The sequence below is a fragment of the Rana temporaria genome, chromosome 12, assembly GCF_905171775.1.
Source record: "Rana temporaria chromosome 12, aRanTem1.1, whole genome shotgun sequence".
In the NCBI taxonomy this organism is placed as follows: Eukaryota; Metazoa; Chordata; class Amphibia; order Anura; family Ranidae; genus Rana; species Rana temporaria.
In genome coordinates this window covers 51,549,649-51,572,871 of record NC_053500.1, presented here as the reverse complement: position 1 = coordinate 51,572,871, position 23,223 = coordinate 51,549,649, and the positions used below count along the sequence as shown (strand labels likewise).

Below are 23,223 nucleotides of genomic sequence, written 5' to 3'. Positions count from 1 at the left end.
TTAAGCTACGTAGAGGGTTATTTACTGTAAGAGCAATTTGGATGTGGAATGCTCTTCCACAGGCGGTGGTATCAGCGGGAAGCATAGTTAAACCCCCCCCCCCCCCCCACACACACACACACATTATTAGATGGGTACCTTAATGATCACAACATACAGGAATATACAATGTACTATTAAAAAAAAAAAAATAACAAACACACACACTTTATTTAATTGCTTCTAAGTGTAATTGTCAGAGCCAAGGTATTTTTGACCCCAGACCTCAACATTAAAAGAGGCTCTGTCCTGCTTATTTCTATTACAATGAAGGTTTATATAAAAAAATAAAAAAAAGTTAAGGTGCCCCCTCCCTCCCTCCCAGCCTATGTGCAGAAGCCAACGCAAGTCATGCCCACATATGTAAACTGTGTTCAAACCACACATGTGAGGTATCAATGCAATTGCGAGAGCAATAATTCAAGGCCAAGAGATTTTTAAAGTACCAAAGTTTGTCGCCATTCCACGAGCGGGTGCAATTTTGAAGCATGACATGTTGTTGTTGGGTATCAATTTACTCAGCATAACATTATCTTTCACAAATATAGAAAAAAAAAAAAAATTGGGCCAACATTACCGTTTTATTTTTTAATATAAGTATTCCCCCCCCCCAAAAAAAATTGCATTTGTAAGACCGCTGCGCAAATGTGGTGTAACAAAGTATTGCAACGATCTCCATTTTATTCTCTAGTGTCTGGGAAAAAAATAAAAATAAAATTGTAATTTATGCTATAGATACCAAGTAATTTTCTAGCAAAAAAATAAAAAAGATAGGCCTGGGCCTTGAGATCACGGGGTTGTGTTTATTTTATTATTGGAGTAGGAGCTTCTCTTTAATGATTAACTTAAAGAAAAATCCATTTGCCGTTATTATATAGTACATTGGTTTGTACAATAAAGGAGGGACAGAAGCCCAATGGGACAGCTTGAAGCTATGAATATTTCTCCTACTGCTCGGAAACAACTGAAAAGTGTACCTTTTTAATGATAGTAACTCATTTTGTGGGAGTGTCAGGATGTGAAGGGAATGCGATTGGAATTCCACTCTTGATATATCTCTACTTTATTAATACAGACATCAATGAAAGGATGAAACCGTCTGCCATTCATCTGTCAGGGATGCAGCTTTCCTATGCAATTTACTGCATTCTTATCCAAGTACTAGATAGAAGTCAAATATTTATCATGCAAGATTCAACAGACCAAGGCACAAATGAGGAACATCCCAAAAAATGTAGAAAATCAGTGCATTAAAAAAATAAAAATAAAATAATATTTAAAAGCTTGCCCAGATACAAGTTGCCCATACACTAGTAGGTTAACAAACAAAAAAACGAAGAATTTTTTTTTAGGCATATTCATGCAAAAATTCTCAGTACATCCAGTGACTTGGATGACTGTCACTCAAAGGGACTTTAAAAAATGTGCTTGCTTCTAATATTTAATTTTGGAATGTATGGACTTTCCTGAACAAAAACTACATTTGCTGTTAGACGTGAAACATTTTCCATCCGGTGTCTTAATTTTGGACTGCAACGATGAAAAAAAAATGAACAGTTTGACCCAACAATTAGACATTTAACTGAAAATCTTGATACCAAAAAAAAAATATTGTATGGACAGCTTTGGTCTCCCTTTTCCACATTTGGTAGAGCTGGCTCAGTGATCAGACTATTAATGTACACACAGGGCCGGATTTCCCACAAGGCCACCAAGGCCAGGCCTCGGGGCGGCAGTGGGTGAAGGGGCGGCGCCGCTCCTGAGGCAAATTTTTGGGTTTCGCGGCTGGCGGCACTTGCTACTTAGGCAGTGTAAACGGGCGCGTATATGTGTAGACACTTGGTGAGTGTTCTATACATGCACTAGGGTTGGTATTTTGTATTGTGTGTTCACACTACTTGATTTTTCAAAATGTTCATTTTTTTTTAAACGGTTAGTGGGGGTCAAAAATTGTGCTTTTCCCCTCCACCTGAACATCCTTAAATTTCATGCAGACCTGCAAAGTAAATGGAATCCTAGATGTATTAAACAGGCCTTATTATAATAATATGTATGTTTTTTTCCCTAAGCGAAATACACATTTTACAGATAGAAATTTGGGAAAAAAAAAATATAAAAAAATAAATTGTTGACTCCAGTGGCAGCCCATCCATGTGGGGCATACATGCAAGGTGCCAGACGCATGTATTCAATGGATTTTTTTTTTTTTTTTTAGCAGCACATGATTAGAGTCTCAGGCTGTAATTGGCCTAAAAGGATTGTTTGCCCCCCCTTCTAAAATGTAGCACCAGCCGCCACTGATTACTCAATGATGGCAGGAAAGAATGTTCTGACAAAAGATCTAGCCGTGTCCAGCCAACTTAAAGGCCACTTTCAAACAGGCGATCCAATCAGGTCTGCTTGTCAGTTTTTCAGACTGACCTGATCGGACCCTCCAATCTCTTCTATGGAGAAGATGTTAGACACATGTCCGCCAACACCCGCTGCCATCTGACCCGATCCTGTCCTATTACCCATCTGTCTGGCAGTTTGTATCAGATGGGAAAAACGAACAGGTGGTCCATTTCCATCCGATTGCCCCCATAGAGGAGAGTGGAACCTGTCATCCACCAGCTCAGCGATATCAGCAGAGAGATTCCCTGCTGAGCAAGCATGTTCCGCTTTGGAGGCGCCCCTGTGAAAGGGGCCCAAGGCTCTGCCCTCTGTTAGAAACACTCCAACTGCTGGGTCCAAAGTGAACTCAAAGCCTAGTAACTCAGGATAATTTCACATTTGTCAGGATTTCCACTGCCCTAAACTCAGCCCACCTCTTCATTAAATTTCACCAATCTAAACTTCACGTCCCAGTTGTCTATCGTGAAATTAACGCTTTTTGTTTGAGGGCTGGTTCACACCACAATTTTTGCATACTGCTGGCGCATTCTTATGCGTTTGAGGAATTTGGTGTGCATCTGGAACGTGGTAAAATGCACCATACAGAAAATGACAACATGTTCTACTTTTGTTGACTGCATTGGAACGCACTGCACTGGTGTGAACCTGATGCAGAATAAAAATGCACTAGACTGCATATAGTGAGACCCAGCCCTGAGTCTTAATCTGTTGACTATTCATTATACCGTTTTATATTTTTAATGTATGCATATACTTGTGCTTTATGTAAATGATGGCTGGATTTAGTCCATGCATTGCAAAATTTCCAGCATAGTCAAAAGGCCTGTTAACTTTGGCCATCAAACTGCTGTTAGACAGTCATTGATGACCTAAGTGGGGATCTTTTTTTACTCATTATCTGTAAGTGCAATTAATATATAGATACCTGAGAAATAGATAATTGGAGAGAACAACCAATCATTTGTTTGCCTAATAAACAGCTGCCAGTATGATTGATCCATTACAGATTACTCGGACTACCCTTGGCAATTAGAGGCACATGCACAAGCCAGGTAGACACCCAGCTAATGGATTAAGTGGTAGGTGTCTTATATAAACGCTAATCACTTATGTTTAAAAAAAAATGGTGGTACAAAGCACTAAATTACCCTCTCAGTTATTGATGAGTCGGTAGATAATTGTGGCAGGCTAACATTAAAGATATAGTAGAAGAGTTTGGTGCCAACAGGAATATCATAAATCCCTAGGACAGAGAATCCAATTGCGACACTCAAGGTAAGCAGATGCGGATAATTTTAGGGTTTCAGGAGAAACTTGATTAAACAGCAACATATGTTGGCAATAACATTTTCTAGCTGTATACAGAGTAGGCGTGTTCCCCCCCCCCCCCATTACCCTTTGTGACCACAATATGTTTGTCCACAAGTGGAAGCTCACACACAGCCATCAAAATAAGTCAGAATTGATGAAATACCAAGAAATTATCTTTATGCAAGAAGTAATTTTATTGTCAAAACTGGATTGTTTTGACAAAATTTTAGAATGGGTACCACCTCTACACTCCTGAAGAGGTTGGCATTCATACCGATGAAATGCGTTGAGTTTTCATATCTGCTGTAATCTGAAAGTGATACATTGTATAAAATAGGTCTTAAGCAAGTGAGGACGCGAGAAAAAGTATATTGCAGAAACTAATTATATATATATATATTTTAAGCTTAGAGGTGGCCAAAGTTAAATCGGTTGTATAGTCCCATAGCAATTTAAAATTTTTATTTTTTTGGGGCCACCTGTAAGGCAAAAGGCATAATGAGCTAGTATGCACTGCATACTAGCTCATTATGAAATGCTTACCTTAGAACGAGGCGTCGGTAACTTACCTGGTCCACGCCGAGGTAGCTGACATGTTGCCTTGGTGCGTCTTCCGGGTATCACGGCTGCAGCGCTGTGAGTGGCCGAGGATCCCCCATGTGCATGCGCCGCTGCAGTCAGCGGCTCATTGCAAGGGGAATATCTCTTAAACCGTAAAGGTTTAGGAGAGGTTTTTTTACCTACAGGTAAGCCTTATTATAGCCTTACCTAAAAGTGGAAAAAATGACTATGCAGCCACTTAACATTTTAACTGTATATGTAAAAGGGGAATTCTAAAAACTTATTTTAATATAGGATTTCAATAAAAAAAAAAAAAAAAAAAAAAAAAAAAAGCGCAAGAGATTTTAAAATGATTCATGGCAATTTAAGCAGCGTTCTGGCACAGTCCCTAAACATTTAACTTTTATCTAGAAATTATGAGCCGCTGTATAAATATATGTCTCGGACCTATGCCTGTACAGTATACACAGTGCCTTGAAAAAGTATTCATACACCAACATAAAGTGGCGCATAATTTTAAAGTGGAAGGAAAGTGAAATGGTTTTCAATTTTTTTTTTTTTTTTTACAAATAAATGTGTGAAAAGTGTGGGGTACATTTGTATAGCGCCCCCCTGAGTCAATACTTTGTAGAACCTCCTTTCACTGCAATTACAGCTACAAGTCTTTTTGGGGATGTCTCTACCAGCTTTGCACATCTAGAGAGAGTGACATTTTTGCCCATTCTTTGCAAACTAGCTCAAGCTCTGTCAGATTAGATGGAGAGCGTCTGAACAGAAATTTTCAAGTCTTGCAACAGATTCTCAATTGGATTTAGGTCTGGACTTTGATTGGGCCATTCCAACACATGAATATGCTTTGATCTAAACCATTCCATTGTAGCTCTGGCTGTATGTTTAGGGTCGTTGTCCTTCTGGAAGGTGAACCTCCGACCAGTCTCAAGTCTTTTGCAGACTAACAGGTTTTCCTCTAAAATTGTCCTGTATTTTGCTCCATCCATCAACTCTGAGTGTCCCTGGTCCTGCTGAGGAAAAGCATCCCCACAACTTGATGCTGCCACCACCATGTTTCACGGTGGGGGGTGATGTGTTCAGGGCGATGTGCAGAGTTAAACCACACGTGTCTTGCTTTTAGGCCAAAAAGTAAATTTTGGTCTCATCTGACCAGAGCACCTTCTTCCACATGTTTGCCGTGTCCCCCACATGGCTTTTCGCAAACTGAAAACAGGACTTCTTATGGCTTTCTTTCAACAATGTCTTTCTTCTTGCCACTCTTCCATAAAAGATGAGATTTGTGGAGTGCACGACTAATAGTTGTCCTGTGGACAGATTCTCCCACCTGAGCTGTGGATCTCTGCAGCTCCTCCAGAGTTACCATGGACCTATTGGCTGCTTTTCTGATTAATGCTCTCCTTGCCCAGCCTGTCAGTTTAGACTGACAGCTATAGTCTTTCCATTGTCGGATGATGGATTGAACAGTGCTGTGCGAGATGTTCAAAGATTGGGTAATTAAAGTTTTAAACATTTTTTTTTACAGAATCATACTTAACTAGGTGGATGCAGCAGCGGTCCCCCTGCGCCTCTGCACTGAGAACCAAGTGAACAAACATTGCTGATGGCTCGGTTCTCTCAGCTCAGAGAGCTGCTGACTGTCAGCAGCTCTTTGCAACCCCCCCCCCCCCGCTCAATGGAGCTCCGAGCTGTGGAGGGGTGGGGAGTGGCCATCTCAGGCTCTTAGCAGCTTGCCGAGACGGACATCAGTCTAGGCATCTGGCAGATCCAGACTTTGTGGCAATGACTGGGCCGATTTCTGTGACGTTAGCAGAGAGCGAACTTCAGGACCCATAGGAGAAGCCCAGCCAATGAGCTTTGGCTGAACTTTTCCTTTAAACTTCTCCACAACTTTATCCCTGACCTGTCTGGCGTGTTGCTCGACCTTCATGATGCCGTTTGTTCACCAAGGTTCTCTAACAAACCTCTGAGGGCTTCACAGAACCGCTATATTTATACTAAAATTTAAATACTAACAGGTGGACTCTATGCACTAATTAGGTGACTTCTGAAGGCAATGGATTCCACTAGATTTTAGTTAGGAGTATCAGAGTAAAGGGGGCTGAATATAAATGCACACGACACTTTTCACATATTTGTAAAAATATAATTTACTTTTCGCTTCACAATTATGTGTCACTATGTGTTGGTCTATCACATAAAATACATTTATGTTTTTGGTTGGTTGTAACATGCCAAAATTTCAAGAGGTACGAATACTTTTTCGAGGCATTGTACGCATGATGGAATAACTTGCTGCATAGAGATATGTACTTCTGCTTAGTTTTAGAGTTCCTTGTAAAAGTTTGCTGCAGACTGACACATGTAGCTGCCTTTTTCAAGTTCTTAGAATTTCTTTATGTGTTAATTTTCAGACCACATCCCTTGTTGTGTTCAGTCCATTAACTGCAATTAACCACAGAAGTGATGGAAAAAAAAAAAAACCCACCAAGAACATTCGTAACTTCAGCCTCTCAAATGTATCAATTTGCCTGACTTTGCAAAGCAGAGGGAAGTATTTCTAAGAACCTTCATAAAAAAGTAGTTCCATCTAAACAGGCCTCCTAATGTGCTCCTATTGTGAATTAAATCAGATCTAAAGTCCCACGATAAAATGCTGCTAGGTGTTAAGATGGCCATTTCTATATTGAAATTCAGCAGCTACCAGCCAATTTTTAATCCATGCATGGACGTTCCCACTCAACAGAGTCAATCTAATGATCAACTGACTGATCAAATGAAAACAGGGGGCGGCTTTTAGAATAAAAAATATTATCTGTGTATGGCCTTCATTCTCATAATTAGGGCACAGATAAAAAAAAAGGTTCCATAATGCATCATCCTCAGGGGCATTTGAGTTGATGAACCCATAATGGTTGCTTTTACTAATGGCAAACAGGCTGTTCACTTTGTAAGGCTGGATTCACACCTTTGGCATTTTTAGTGCTTTTTGCAGATTTGCACTACAGAACGTGTTCCATAGGAAACCATGTTAAATGGAATGTAGTGTAGTAATCTGCAAAATGCACAAAAAAAAAAAAAAAAAAAGGAAAAGGAAAATGAATAGGTGTGAATCCAGACTAAAGGGCAGTTGAGCTTTGCATGCAAGGGAATGTTTCCCAGAGTTTAAAGCAGAACGTTGACACTAACAAAAGATAACTGTGCCATTTCCATACTACATGATATTTACTGTACTTAGAGTTGCGCTTAATATTAAAAAAAAACAACATACTGAAGTCGCCACATACACAGTTCCCAGAAGGACAGGCTGCTACACTTTATGCTTGTTTAAAAGTTTGTTTCCGTAGATGCAATTTTTTTATAGATAGAATAAATATTTATGTATATAAAATGATTTTATGCTATGGCAAGTTTGCATCTTGCTTGGGGATCTCCTATGGACAGTCTTCTTAAAAAGTGGTGTATTTCCTTATCTTCAATTTAAAGTCTCCCTGGATGGAAAAGGGGCTTGGCTGGGTTTTTGAGTGCAAAAGTAATTTTGCACTTCCGTGTTTGGAGTGCGCACACATGCCGTCAGTGAATGTGGAAACAATTCCACGCCAAACTAAATATATGCAATTCAAACTAAAATAGTGATACCTTCGTGTTAAGCTGCTCCCCTATTTAATGAAGAGAGATAGAGAGATAGAGAGATAGAGAGATAGATAGATAGATAGATAGATAGCGCAAGTGGCTATTTAAATATATCTATATTCCTAATGATACAACAAATGGATACAATAAAAAGTGCCCAGCCCGGAACTACAGGGTGCCCTGAAGATGTTAACCTAACGAGCATAGAGGAAAATAGAGTGCCAGCCAGTTCCCTTGAAGTGGTACTGAGATGCCTCTTCCAGGCGAGGAAGTTAATTGCGTTGAGGTGGCAGGCCCAGATGCCACCCACTGTCAAATCTTGGGTTGAAACTATTAACACAATGATTTGGAGTGAGAGAGTGACACTTACTCGACAGGGGAATTATAGTAAGTTCGTGAGGATGTGGAAACCCTGGCTAGACGAAACAGGATGTTCTATATAAAAATCGCCATTCAAATTCAATAAATATCTTAACCCGCTATCGGGCATTCCTTTATGGGGAAGACGTATTTAACGAAGTAGATTAACTTCAAAAACCTGCACAGGGTGTGATGGGAGGGTGGGAGGGCGGGTGAAGGTTTGCGGGGTGGGAGGTGAGCTATAGTTCAGAAACAAGTGGTCTTTCATTTATTCACAATATTATAAAGAACGAGGGTAGGAAAAGATAAGGGGAAAATAGGGAAAAACGTTTGGTTGTGTATTGTTACAAAAAGTGTTACATCCTCGTACGTATTATATCTTTTTATATGCAAACAACAATAAAAAAAACATTGAAATTAACCGAAAACGAAACATACGTCGGCGGCGTAGCCTGGTCACGTGCTCTATGCCCAACGTCCCATCCGGTCAGAGCCTGTGCTATACTGACAAACCTGGATGGGCACTTTTTAATGTAAGCGGCCATTTGGACAACGTTCTTTTTAACCAATTTTTATATAAATAAATGGATTGCACTATGGAAGTTTTTTTATTTGTGTTCCATGTCTCATCCTTGATATCTGAGGAAAGAGGTCATTGCATTTCACTCTTGTCTATTGATATGTGTGCAGGCACTATCCTGCCTAAGCGGTTGTGACCATCTTTTTAAGTAAAGGAGGTCCAAAAAAAAAACAAAAAAAAAAAAAATAAAACACACACACAACACACACACACACACACACACACACACACACACACACACACACACTGGCATTGATTGCCAATGGGACATTATTCAACCAATATTCATTTATCTTTCACAGGATGCACTATTGTTTGTATCATTAGGAATACACATAGATATATTTAAACAGCCCCCCCCTACCACGTGCCGTCAGTGTCCCGCTGTGATTGGACATAGTTGGAGCCAATCAGCAAGTCCGGCGAACGCGGTGATGTCGCCCAGCGATTGTTTGGGAGACAGGCAGTACACAAGACAGATCGCCGTTCTGTGACCCTGTATTCTTGCACCCCCCCTCAGTTAGCAAGGACTCTCTAAGAACACATTTAGCCCTTTGACCGCCCCTTGCCTGCCAAATGTCATTAGTACGGTGACAGTATATATTTTGTAGCACTGATCAATGTACTGTTCCCCAAAAAATATATATCCCATTGTTTGTAGAAGCTATAACTAATCAATATTTCAGTTATTGGGATGTGTTTTACCAAAAATATGAATAATAATTATTGATCTAAATTAATGTAGAAAATTATATATATATATATATATATATATATATATATATATATATATATATATATATATATATATATATATATATATATATATATATATATATATATATATATATATATATATATATATATATATATTTTTTTTTATTGGATGCGTTTTATAGCAGAAAAGTAAAAAATATTGTTCTAGTTTCAAAATTGTTGGACTTTGTTTGTGTCTAGCGTAAAAAATAAAAACTGCAGAGGTGATCCAATACCACCAAAAGAGATCCATTTGTTAAAAAAAAAAAAAAACTTTGGGTACAGAATCGTGATTGTCAGTTGAAGTAACGCAGTGCGGCATCGCAAAAAATAGCCTGGTCAGGAAGGGGGTAAACCTTTCCGGAGCTGAAGTGGTTAATATCATTATGGTGTAGCACAGGGGATCTTCAAACTTTGGCCCTCCAGTTGTTCAGGAACTACAATTCCCATCATGCCTAGTCATGTCTGTGAATGTCAAAGTTGTACAATGCCTCATGGGATGTGTAATTCCGCAACAGCTGGAGGGCCAAAGTTTGAAGATGCCTGGTGTAGGGTATAACATTTTTCTAATACCATAAATGTAAATCACGTAATTTTTTTTTTTTTTAAATAGGTCTGCTTTAAGACATCCAACTGCTTTAACGACTGGGCACTTAAACCCCCTTCCTAACCAGCCCAATTTTTAGCTTTCAGTGCTCTCACATTTGAATGACAAATTACTCATACAACACTGTACCCATATGAAATTTTTGTCACACACACACACACACACACACACACACACACATACACATACACATACACACGATCCTGGCTTCGATAAGCGAGTCGGTAGAAGCACTGGGTTGTCCCCTCTCGCCTCCCATAAGAACGATCAAGCGGCGGAACAGCCGCTATGATTGTTCTTATGGTGTAGGGCAGGAATCCTCAAACTATGACCCTCCAGCTGTTGTAGAACTACACATCCCATGAGGCATTTTAACACACTGACATTCACAGACATGACTGGGCATGATGGAATTGTAGTTTCTGAAATACTGGAGGGCCGTAGTTTGAAGACCCATGGTGTAGGGAATCGCCGGCTGAAAAAGGCATCATTCAGATATCCCTGCACAAAGTCAAGGACGTCATATGACGGCCGGGAAGTGGTTTAAATGCATTTATTTTTTAACACAAAGTTGTCCATTTATACAATATTTCTAACATATAGCATGTACATACCAAAAATAACACCCCAAAATAGATTGTCCTACTCCCGAGTGCGGCGATACCACGTGTGAGACTTCCACAGCCTGGCCACATACAGAGGCAGAGGATGGATCTCTCCCACTGTACCGATCAGTACAGAGAAGGGAGAGAGGAACCCGGCATCATGACATGACACCGGTTTGTTTACAAGTGATCGCTCGGTCATTTGACGGATCGCTCACGTGGTAAAGGGCCGCTATAAGTGGCCATTTACCGTGATCCAGAGGACCCGATGGTCACGGACACTCCCGTGTGCGCGCCCCAGGGGGCGTGATTTTGGAGATGACGTCAATGGACGCCCTCCCAGAGTTAACAAACCGCCCTGTAGCCGTCATTCGGCTATGGGCCGGTTGCTAAATGGTTAATACTGGGCACTTTTACCCATTTCCTAACCAATTTTCAGCTTTCAGTGCTGTCACACTTTAAAATGATGACAATGAGGTCATGCAGCACTGTACCCAAACACAATTTTTATATTTGAGACAGATAGAGCTTTCTTTTGGGGATATTCAATCGCAGCTGTTTTTTTTTATATTTTTGGTAGAAAAACACTTTTTTTTACGTTTCTGGTAGAAAATTTTGTAAATAAGTAATTTTTCTGCTGCACTTTTGGACACCGATGGGTGGCACTGATGGGCACTGTTGGGGCTGCACTGATGATCAGTGCCCCGATTTGTACAGGTCTCCCCTGTGAGAAGATGCTGCCAATCGGCTCTCCTTACCTCTCATGCTGTCAGTGCGAGGAGAGGAACATAATTTTCTTGGTTTACATGTGATCAGCTGTGATTGGACACCGCTGATCACATGGGTAAAGAGCCACGCCGTCGGCTCTTTACCGAGATTGGGGATGCGCAGTGTCCCAGGAACACAGCGTGCCACCGATCACCGCGCTGCGCACCCGAGAGTGGGGCAACGTCATGACGTTGTCCCAGAACAGTAGAGCCACCCTGCAGCCGTCATTTCCCTATACGTCTGGTGGGAGGTGGTTAAACCATCGTTGCCTGAAAACATTCTAGGCCTGCAAGAGCAAGTGAAAAATATTTACACAGACAATTATACATAGATAGACAGAATACCCAAGAGACTTTAAGATTTTCCATAAATGCTCACAATATCCTTGTACTACTGTGATAATTACTTACTACCTTGATATGACACCACAGTGTGTGTCTGCTTTGCATACTCCTTAACTAACCACACACACACACACACACACACACACACACACACACACACTAGGTTTCCAAGTTATGCTGAAGTATTGCTAACAATACAACTGGTTTCTGCATCACTACAATACCCAGATCACATATTGCCAGCTCTCTTTAGCATTTGCAACGTGTACTTTCAAAACACAAACCATAAGAACTGGGGGGGGGGGGGAATATATATATATATATATATATATATATATATATATATATATATATATATATTCTGTGTGCTCCAGTTTTAGTAAACCTCCCTCAATGCGTGTCCTTAAAGCAGTGTTTCTCAATTCCAGTCCTCAGGCCCCCCCAACAGGTCAGGTTTTCAGGATTTCCCTCAGATAAAAAGGCTGTGGTGATTACTAAGGCAGTGAAACTGATCAAATCACCTGTGCAAAATAATGGAAATCCTGAAAACCTGACCTGTTGGGGGGGGGCCTGAGGACTGGAATTGAGAAACACTGCCTTAAAGTGATACTAAAGTCTTGTTTGTTTTAATAAACCTTTTATACTTACCTCCTCTCTGTAATGGTTTTGCACAGAGCAGCCCAGATCCTCCTCTTCGGCACTCCTGGCTCCTCCCTCCTGGCATGTCCCCATATCAAGCAGCTTGCTATGGGGGCACCCAAGCCGAGCCGCAGCTCATTGTGTGTCTATTCAGACATGGAGCGCCGGTTTGTCTCTGCCCCCTCCATCTCTCCGGGTTGGCCAACTGCTCTAATAGTGCCGCTGTGTCTTAGCCAATAAGGAGGGGAGTCCCAGGCACTCATGCCCATCGCTGGATAGAGAGATGGAGCTCATGTACGTATTAGGGGGGGGGGGTTCCTGCACACAGGTTTTTTTTATCCCAATGCATAGAATGTATGAAGATATAAAAAAAAAAAAAAAAAAACCAACACACACACACACACCACACCCACCTTCTGCCTTTACAAATCACTTTACAATTTCAGAAAATATTGGCAGACATATGAATACTCCTCTATGGAATTTCCTACATTTCAGATCTCCCGCCACGGATTGTGGGAACTTGTTCTCCATAACCTGCTCAGTTAAAACGTTCATATCTACAGCTCATGATACATTAGATTAAAATCAGCAAGCTGCATAGATAAAAAAAAAAAAAAAAAAAAACGCACCTTTAACACCCTCGCCTAAATACAAAATAGTTTTTAGTATAATGAAAAGAAAACAAAGAGCCAGTAAACAGGCAATGAAAATTAGTGTCCCTTTACATTGAAAGCCCTGTTATGCTGGTAGTCAGTATAGTGGCCGCTGCAAAGACTAGCCATAAACTAGTTGAACTTTATTGGAAATTTTCATTTTAAAAGAAAGTTAGGTAAATTTTCTAATTTTTAGTAGGGTCAAAGCAATGTTTGTTTAAGTGTACAGATAATTCAAAGCAAATGTCTGATAGTGAATGAAGTTCTCTTTCAGGAAATTCAATTCATTTCAAAAATCGAATGCCGAAAGCAAACAAAATTTAGTAGTACTTTCAAAAAACATTCCTCAAGTCAAATGTAGAGAATTTCCTTTTTATTTTTTTTACACATTTTTGTACTACTGTTCATGGGAGCTTTCATTCGAAAATCTACTAGTGTATAGCCAATTTAACCACTTCAGCCCTAGAGGATTTGGCTGCCCAATGACCGGGCCATTTCTTGTGATTCGGCACTGCGTCGCTTTAACTGACAATTGTGTGGTCGTGAGACGTTGCACCCAGACTAAATTTGCATCCATTCCCCCCCACAAATAGAGCCTTCTTTTGGTGGCATTTGATCACCTTTGCGGTTTTTATTTTTTGCGCTATAAATAAAAAAAAAAAAAAACAAACAAACAGTTTTACTTTTTGCTATAATAAATGTCCCCCCAAAAATATTAAAAAAAAAAAAAAAAGTTCCCCTCAGTTTATGCCGATAAGTATTTTTTATTTCTACAAAATAAGGGGATAGTTTTAGGGTATTTTTTTTATTATTTCCCCCACACCCACGATCAGTCGTGACTGCGACATTATGGCGGACACATCGGACACTTTTGACGCTATTTTTTGGACCATTGTCATTTATACAGCGACCAGTGCTATAAAAATGCACCGATTACTGTGTAAATAAAACTGGCAGGGAAAGGGTTAAACACTAGGGGGCAATGAAGGGGTTAAGTGTGTCTTAGGGAGTGATTCCAACTGTGTGGGGGCTGGGCTACAAGCGACACGACAGTGATTACTGCTCCTGATGACAGGGAGCAGTAGATCCCCATCATGTTGCCAGGCAGAACTGGGAAATGACTTGTTTACATAGTCATATCCCTGTTCTGCAGCTCCATGTCACGATCGCGGGCCCCCAGCGGACATAGAGGGACCCACAGGCACGGTCACGGAGTACGCAGCAGGGTGGATGTACAGGTACGTCCTTTTGTGCCATTCTGCCCACGTAAATGTACAGGTTGCAAGTGGTTAAGGCACATCCGTACCAGAGGTTTGCAGGCCCCATCAGGCAAGAAATCAATTGTTTAAAGAATACCTAGCAATTCATGGAGGAACTGCAGGGTAAGTTGCATCAAAGTGAATAACCTTTCCTCATTTACAACATTACATTTACAATATTAGTTTTAAAGTGTTACTAAACCTACAAATCCCCAATCCATCTCCTGATAGAACAAAACCTTGGGGGGGGCATTCTGCACATGCTCAGTTTGGTGTGTATTGCTAAAGTTTTTTTCCTGGCTTGGGAGGGTGCATGTGATCAACACAGGGCCAATCAGCACTGTCCAGACAGAGGGTTAGGGGTCATGCAGCCTCATAGGACAGTCAGAGGAGAATGAAGACTCCTACAAGCTTTAACCAGTACTCAGCCAGACACCAATTGAAGTCATAAGACTGCTGATGAGAAAAGGTATTTAGCAGTTAAGGTTTACTTATGTAGCATTACCCCCGGAGAAGCTGCTGGTTGTTTTGGGCCGCACATTACCTCATGGCTCCCCCGAATTCCTAGGGGTGAATGATGCGCATTGCATTTAGTAGAAGTAAAGGAATGTCTACAACAGGTGCTCTTTGCTCTGCTCTTTATTACCCAGCCGGGTAAAAACAATAAACTTGTAGTGAGTAATTGAAGAAGAGACACCCCTGCTACAGGCTCTCTCCGATTTGGTAGTTACGGAGATAATCCTCCTTAGATGAGTTATGCCTGGATCTCCTTCAATTTGTCGCCCAGGAACCGACTGACAGGTGATCAATCCTTCAGTTTGCGGCTACCTTGATCCCCGGTGGTTTGTCGAGGCCCTTTTGAATCGCCAGCCTCTCAATGGTGCTCCTCAGATGGACTCTCCACCAAACAGCAAATACAGCTTGGGATCCTCAAAAGGTGGGAACCCAGTCGCTCGCTGGGTCCCCATCGCTGTTCAGATGCTCTAGACCAACATGGTCCCGGAACCAGGAACACTGCGTGGTACGCATGCCCCGGCCAGGTAGGCCATATCGCCAGGGGGGGTTTTAATGTGGTCACCCTAAAGGTGGGTGCCACACTGGAAAAAGAAGACCCAGAACCAATGGCGCCTGCCTCATAAATACCCCTCCCCAGCATGCACAGCGAGGTCAAACCCTCCTGATTGGCTGCTGGAAAAAAAGCACCCAAACCTTAACTCCACTGCTGCCACCTGCAGCACCGGGGTTGGAACACCCCAGCGCAACAGAATAGTCTACAGCAGTGGTCATCAACCCTGTCCTGCAGGGCCCACTAACAGGCCAGGTTTTATGTATTACCTTGGGGAGATGCAATCTAGAATACTGCAATCACTGAGGAGCAAATGATATCAGCTGTGATGTATTTCAGTTATCTTGCAAACCTGGCCTGTTAGTGGGCCCTGCAGGACAAGGTTGATGACCACTGGTCTACAGCACAGCCAAGCTGAGACAGGGACCCTGTTTTGCACTTGACAATTTGGATCAGAGTTTAACTATATTCTGATCTCCCTTTAACCACTTCCATCTATATATGGCCTCCAGCCACTGGGGGGCGTGCGAGCGGCGCTGACGGCGGCGTGCCCGCCGCATCACTGAGATGCCGATGCACGTGCCTGGCGGCCGCGATCGGCGGTTACACAGACAAGGACGTGGATCTGTGTGTGTGTAAACACACAGATCCACGTCCTATCAGGGAGAGAGGAGACCGATCTGTGTCCCTTGTACGTGGGGAGGTGACCGATCTGTGTCCCTATGTACAAGAGACACAGATCGGTCACCTCCCCCAGTCAGTCCCCTTCCCCCACAGTTAGAAACACTATGCAGGGTACACATTTAACCCCTTCCTCACCCCCTAGTGTTAACCCCTTCCCTGCTAGTCACATTTATACAGTAATTAGTGCATATTTATAGCACTGATCACAGTATAAATGGTGCCAAAAATGTGTCAAAAGTGTCCGCCATAATGTCGCAGTCCCAATAAAAAAAATATATAAAAAATAAGGGGGGGGGGGGGTATTTAGGACTGATTTTATGATCTTGAATTATATGTTATACTCTATATGTTACATCTGTATAACCAATAAGGTTGTTGATCTGCTAGCCATTAAAGCGGGAATTCACCCATAAATTTTTTTTTACCCTTAGATTGATGCTCATTTTGTCTAGGGGAATCGGCTAGTTGTTTTATAAGCGAAGCTGTACTTACCGTTTTAGAGAGCAATCTTCTTCGCCGCTTCCGGGTCTTCGGGACTGGGCGTTCCTATTTTGATTGACAGTCTTCCGACAGGCTTCGGACGGTCGCATCCATCGCGTCACGAGTAGCCGAAAGAAGCCGAACGTCGGTGCGGCTCTATACTGCGCCTGCGCACCGACGTTCGGCTACTTTCGAAAAACCGCGACGCGATGGATGCGACCGTCGAGAAGCCTGTCAATCAAAATAGGAACGCCCAGTCCCGCAGCCCATACCCGGAAGCGTCGGAGAAGATCGCTCTCTAAAACGGTAAGTACAGCTTTGATTTTAAAAAAAAACTAGCCGATTCCCCTAGACAAAATGAGCAGGAATCTAAGGTTAAAAAATGTTATTTCCGGGTGAACCTCCACTTTAAGGCCCCTTTCACACTTGTGCAACTTGTCCTGCTACTTGGGACTGCAAAGTCGCATGTCAAGTCCATGATTTCCAAGTTCATATCTGTGCGACTTAAAGTTGAAGAAACACCACAGACCTCAAGATTACACAGGCATTGCTTCAAGTCGCATCAAAGTTGCGCAACTTTCAGGTCGTACAAGTGTGAAAGGGGCCTAATCCATAGCCATGTTATCTACATTACTATTAAAAAAAAAAAAAAAGTTATAGAACTCAAAACAAAAAGGGAGACAGAGCTAAGGAAGTAACCAAAAGAAAAATGGTTTTAAATCCAAGGCTTAGTTATTCAACAAACACACTCTTCACCAAGCCAAATATGTGAACATCAAAGTACCTGCCTTCTTACATACCAACACCCCAATAAAATGACTAGTCTAAAAACTACCAGGAGTCAGTAATGACTTTGTGAGGCACTACAGAAGGCCACTTATCTTATATAGGATATGCCCTATTTGTTAGGAGCCGACAGCTACTTTACATACCTGGTGGTGCAATGGCCAGTAAATCTTGTTCTGCAAAGCAAGGCTGGCTAGATACCATAAGAGCAATTAGCAGGGAACCCTGCCATGTGTCTTCCTCTATGCACCTGCAAGAGATGCCGATCTGTCCACTTTTGTATTGGTGTCAAGGCTGTTAGTGCAGACATTGGGTTCATATCAAATTAGCCAATCGGTCATAAACCCCCCCATTTAAAATAGTTTTTCCAGCTATTTAAAAAAAAAAAAAAAGCACACACACACGAAATTATAGACTAAAAAAAAAAATGTTTTGTATATTAGCAATGGCCGAAGTAAGTAGTGGTGAAGTTCAACAACTGATTGTAAGCATGTTAAAAAGGAAAACTGAACATGAACCATGATTAGAATCCTTGGCCTTATGACTGTATTATTATTATTAACCTTAGAAGTTGTTGCCTAGGTTAAGATATTATAAATGTTAGTACCAAGCAACCATCACCTCACCTCCCTCTTCTCTCTTCCCCCCCCCCCCCCCCCCCCAAAAACAAATTTGAGAATTTTATTCTTCAATGATATTTATGTAACAAAACTTTATTTTCAAACGGATCCAAAGTAGGATCTTCTTTTAAACCCGTAAAAAGTCCTTTTCACTTCATTAAATGCCCCAATGATGTTATAAATTATTGTATTAGACCATCTTAAATGTTTTTTGTGTGTCGTTTTGACTTCCTTTTATAAAAAAATTTTTTTTAGGGTTCGTGCACACTAGCAAAAAAGTGTGTGAGAGAAGAAGAAGAAGAAAAAAAAAAAAACCCAACATGGTATTAGAAGTAGTGTTTTTTCTCCCAGAGAAAGGCTCTCAAGAACAAAATTTTGTTTCTGCGCTGAAGCTTTAAAAAAAAAAACAAAAAAAAAACGCATCGAACAAATTTAAAAGCAATGATGTCACCATGACATGGCTATCATGGACATAAAAAGAGATACACTATGCCTCACCCCTAAATAATACAGAACAAAATAGAGACCACAGAAAATGTTACTTTTTGGGCACCGTAGCGAACACCCAAAATCATATGTATATGTAAATATTGTCTTTTATTCCAAAATGGATAAAGAAAAATAAAATTAAAACCATTAGATAGTATTAATAGTATAGCATTAACCCACAACTAGTGTGTGAGCCCCCTCCAAAGTATTGACACTGGCACATATGTAATGAAACAAATACAATCACCAAGGACAACAATTGGGGGGCGGGTTTGGCCATCTCTGTGGAGGGATGCATCGCCTCACACTAGACAGACAGTGCTGAGCAGCCTAGTGGGAGGCGATGTATTCCCCCACAGATAGCCGAACCTGCCCCCCATTAACACACACACACACACACACACACACACACACACACCCCTATCTAATGGTTTTCAAATTAGTTTTTAATCCACTTTCTAATAGAAGACATATTTACATATACATACGATTTTGGTTGTTCACTACAGTGCCAAAAGAGTCCCATTTTCTGTGTCCTCTATTTTGGTCTATCATCGAATAGTGTACATCAACACATGGAATAAAACTTTATTAGCTTCTATGAGCAGAAAAAAAAGCTGGTGTGCACAAAGCCTCATTGTAGCAAATTTTTGGAATTTAAAAGACAGCATGGTGCCATCAGACTGGATATATATTAATTGGACTATTTAGGTTGATTCTCCTACTACATAGATGATGTTCACTGGAGATTGTACAGTCAGAGTGTAACATGTGAGGTCAGCTTTACTTTACCTTATGAATTGATGTAGAATTCAATGAAGCAGATTCTGGAAGAAAAGAAACACAAAAATTCACTTACTGGATTTGTAAAGTTGTAAGAAAAAAAAAAAAAAAATAATAATAATAATAATAATAATAATAATAATAATAATAATAATAATAATAATTATTATTATTATTATATTAAGTTTTTATTTTAGCCAAATGCTTTGTTATACTTTTGTGGTTATAGAATTGATGCATGACTGTATTAGCACACCCGGCTGAGTAGTGTGTAATCTGTAGAATACAAATTAAAATTTGTTACCAATAGCAACCACGTAGGTTTTTTTACTTACCATTTGTGAGAGACAAACTTTTTTTTTTTTTTTTTATGGCCACTATGAGCAACAGCTTCCATTTTGCCCTCATTTGTTTTCGCCTTTCTTTTAACAAATTAAGAGTCACATCTACATTTTGCGATGTCAATCTTTACGGTGATTAGACTTAGGGCCCTTTCACACCAGCGGACCGTATGTCCGCATTTCATCCATCCGTTTACGGATGAAATATGGACATACATGTGTCCCTATGGGATAGCGGGTGTCCGCAATGCTTCGATTCTTCAGACAGGAGGAAAATCCTATTTTGCCATCCGTCTGCAGAGCGGATCAGGTGAAAACGGACAGACGGTCTGTGTTCATCTGACCCCCCTATAGGGGAGAGCGGAGATCTGACAGGGCAGTCCCTGCACAGTGTGCGGGGACCGCCCTGTCATCTGCCGGCTCAGCGGGGATCAACGGAGCGATCCCCGCTGAGCAAGCGGATGAGACATGTACGGACCCTCACAGGATCCGTACATGTGAAAAGGGGCCTTAGATACAAAAACTTAAGCTGGATACACCCACTATACAATTTTCTGTAGATTTTTTCCTTCAGATTTACCAAAACCAAAACCTTTAGCGTCTCAATTTGTATGCAATCAGGCAGGCCCCTGCACTACAGGCATACCCCACTTTTAAGTGCTCATTGGGGTTTATTTACCAAATCTGGAAAGTGCAAAATCAGGCTCACTTCTGCTTGGAAACCAATGAGCTTCCAGGTTTTATTACCAAAGCTTAATTGAACAAGCTGGAGATAGAAGCTCATTGGTTTCTGTGCAGAAGTGAGCCTGATTTTGTGCTTTCCAGCGTTAGTAAATAAGCCCCATTGTGTACTTAAAAGTGGGGTATGCCTGCACATGGTTTTGGTAAATCTAAAAGGAAATCAGACAACAAAAAGTAAAGTGTTTATGGGGTCTTGAGCACACGTCCCTCATTCTTTGATTTTAAAATCAATACATTTGAGAGTCCAGCAACCCAAAATTGGAGTAGACCAGTATGCATGCAAGGGAAAAAAAAAAAATATCTTCATTTATCGCAAAGAAGGTTAAGTAGTAGTACCACAATTTAAGCCTTTTCCTTTTACCTTAGCTAGAAAGGCATGCTTACACCATAGTAGAGTACATACCTTCACAATCCAATCTGGACACTGCCCATAAAAGGTTTATCCAGAAGATGTTGAGAGGTCAGCAGGATGGTCCTTTCTAGATGGTCACATCATTGGGGACCTGAACATTGGTGTCCATCACTGTTGGGAAAAGTCCATCTGTGATCAGATCTGAGGTCCACCTGGTGAATTGAACTTGACAGCTGGAAGATGTCCAAAAAAAACGTAAACACAAAAGACAGGATTTCCTGATCTCAACAACTCCCTGATCTCCTTCTTCAAGTTAAGAGAGTAGCTATTTACTTAGGTCCATCTTCCTTAGAGACATTGACAGCCAAGCGTAATCTAGCCTTAATGACAGGCAGCCTTAGGCCATCCACTGATTAGCAGTGATGAAGGGAGCTTGTGCTATCTGTGCTGTCCACTTGACACCTCCACAAAGCAGCATCTGGTCTCTCCTCATGGAGCTCCTGTAATGTCTTCAGCCCCAGACTGCTCCTCTCACACACCTAAAGTTTTTCCTGTCTGCACCTCTGCCTTATTTCCCAGCCAGCTCCTCCTCTGATAACTTTAACCCTTTGAAGCGGAGGAAACAGCCCAGCTGGCATGGCTTCACCCTGTGAAGTTACTTGTTAAAAGGAGGGGTGTGTCAGCCGGCAGACAGCTCAAGCACACAAGAAAGGAAGAGGGATTTGTGGGATTACCTGGGAGATGTACATTAGTGGAGGAAGTCACAAGCGCCTGACAGTCTGCAGGATGTAGACCTCAGGAAGGAATAAAGACTTCTATCAAACACAATACCACATATATAATATAGGTTCTTTTAATAACCTGAAAGATACCCGATCAAGTCAGGCTACCGAAATCCACAACACAGTACTGTCCGTGATACTTTTTTATTTGCGCCTAGCCTAGGTTCACACTTGTGCATGCACATTTGTGCAGCGGCTCATTCATTTGAATTCGCTGTTGTACCCACGAGAAATGTAAAGAAAGAAGCCCCTGACCCTTTCTTTTTAAATGTGCCGTACATAACTGCGTAAGGCAGCCCATTCAAATGACGCACAAAAACGTGTAAAAAAAAAAATGCACAAAATGCATGCAGCACTGCTACACCAAGTATGAATGAAACTGGCTGCATTCACATTTGCGCATACTGGGAAAGCGTGCAGAAAGACGTTTTTTTAATTACACCCTAAACGTGGCCAGCAGATGCAGACGTGTGTGGCAAAAAAACACAACACACATGCTGTAAGAAAAAAGTTCACAAAGCTCTACACCAAAAAAAATAAATAAAAAACTCTACCCTAGCTGTGAGTGGGGCCTTACATTTTAACTTTCAGGCCAAGCTTTCAGAGTATACCCCCTTCTTCTAAAGTCCGATGGGTACATGAGAAGAGGGGGGTATAGAAAGCGTGTGTTGAAAATGTAACCGTTACTACTGCTTAGAGAAATACATGGGCTATCATTGCTGACCTGTCTTTAGAGAAATGCATGGGCTATCATGGCTGACCTGTCTTTGGAGATATGCATGTGCTATCATGGCTGACCTGTCTTTACAGAGATACATGGACTATCATGGCTGACCTGTCTTTACAGAGATACATGGGCTATCATGGCTGACCTGTCTTTGGAGAGATACATGGGTTATCATGGCTGACCTGTCTTTGGAGATATGCATGTGCTATCATGGCTGACCTGTCTTTGGAGATATGCATGTGCTATCATGGCTGACCTGTCTTTGGAGATATGCATGTGCTATCATGGCTGACCTGTCTTTACAGAGATACATGGGCTATCATGGCTGACCTGTCTTTACAGAGATACATGGGCTATCATGGCTGACCTGTCTTTGGAGATATGCATGGGCTATCATGGCTGATCTGCCTTTAGGGAAATACATGGGCTATCATGGCTGACCTGTCTTTAGGGAAATGCATGGGCTATCATGGTTGATCTGTCTTTAGGGAAATACATGGGCTATCATGGTTGATCTGTCTTTAGGGAAATACATGGGCTATCATGGCCAACCTGTCTTTACAGAGATATGTGGGCTATCATGGCTGACCTGTCTTTAGAGAAATACATGTGCTATCATGGCTGCCCTGTCTTTAGAGGGATACATGGGCTATCGTAGCTGACCTGTCTTTACAGAGATACACGGACTATCATGGCTGACCTGTCTTTACAGTGATACATGGGCTATCATGGCTGACCTGTCTTTACAGAGATACATGGGCTATAATGGCTGACCTGTCTTTACAGTGATACATGGGCTATCATGGCTGACCTGTCTTTACAGAGATACATGGGCTATAATGGCTGACCTG

The 23,223-nt window shown here is 41.4% G+C and overlaps 1 protein-coding gene across 1 annotated transcript in view; it reads right to left on the bottom strand.

Moving 5' to 3' along the window:
- Positions 1-21,463, bottom strand: part of SP6 (Sp6 transcription factor) — a 32,644-nt gene extending 11,181 nt beyond the window's left edge. Inside the window, exons 1-2 of the mRNA XM_040331637.1 lie at positions 20,915-21,463; positions 19,439-19,473 (exon numbers count right to left, since the gene is read on the bottom strand). The gene's annotated coding sequence lies outside the window, so the exon portion shown is untranslated. The remainder of the gene's footprint in view (positions 1-19,438; positions 19,474-20,914) is intronic.
- Positions 21,464-23,223: the final 1,760 nt, after the last annotated feature.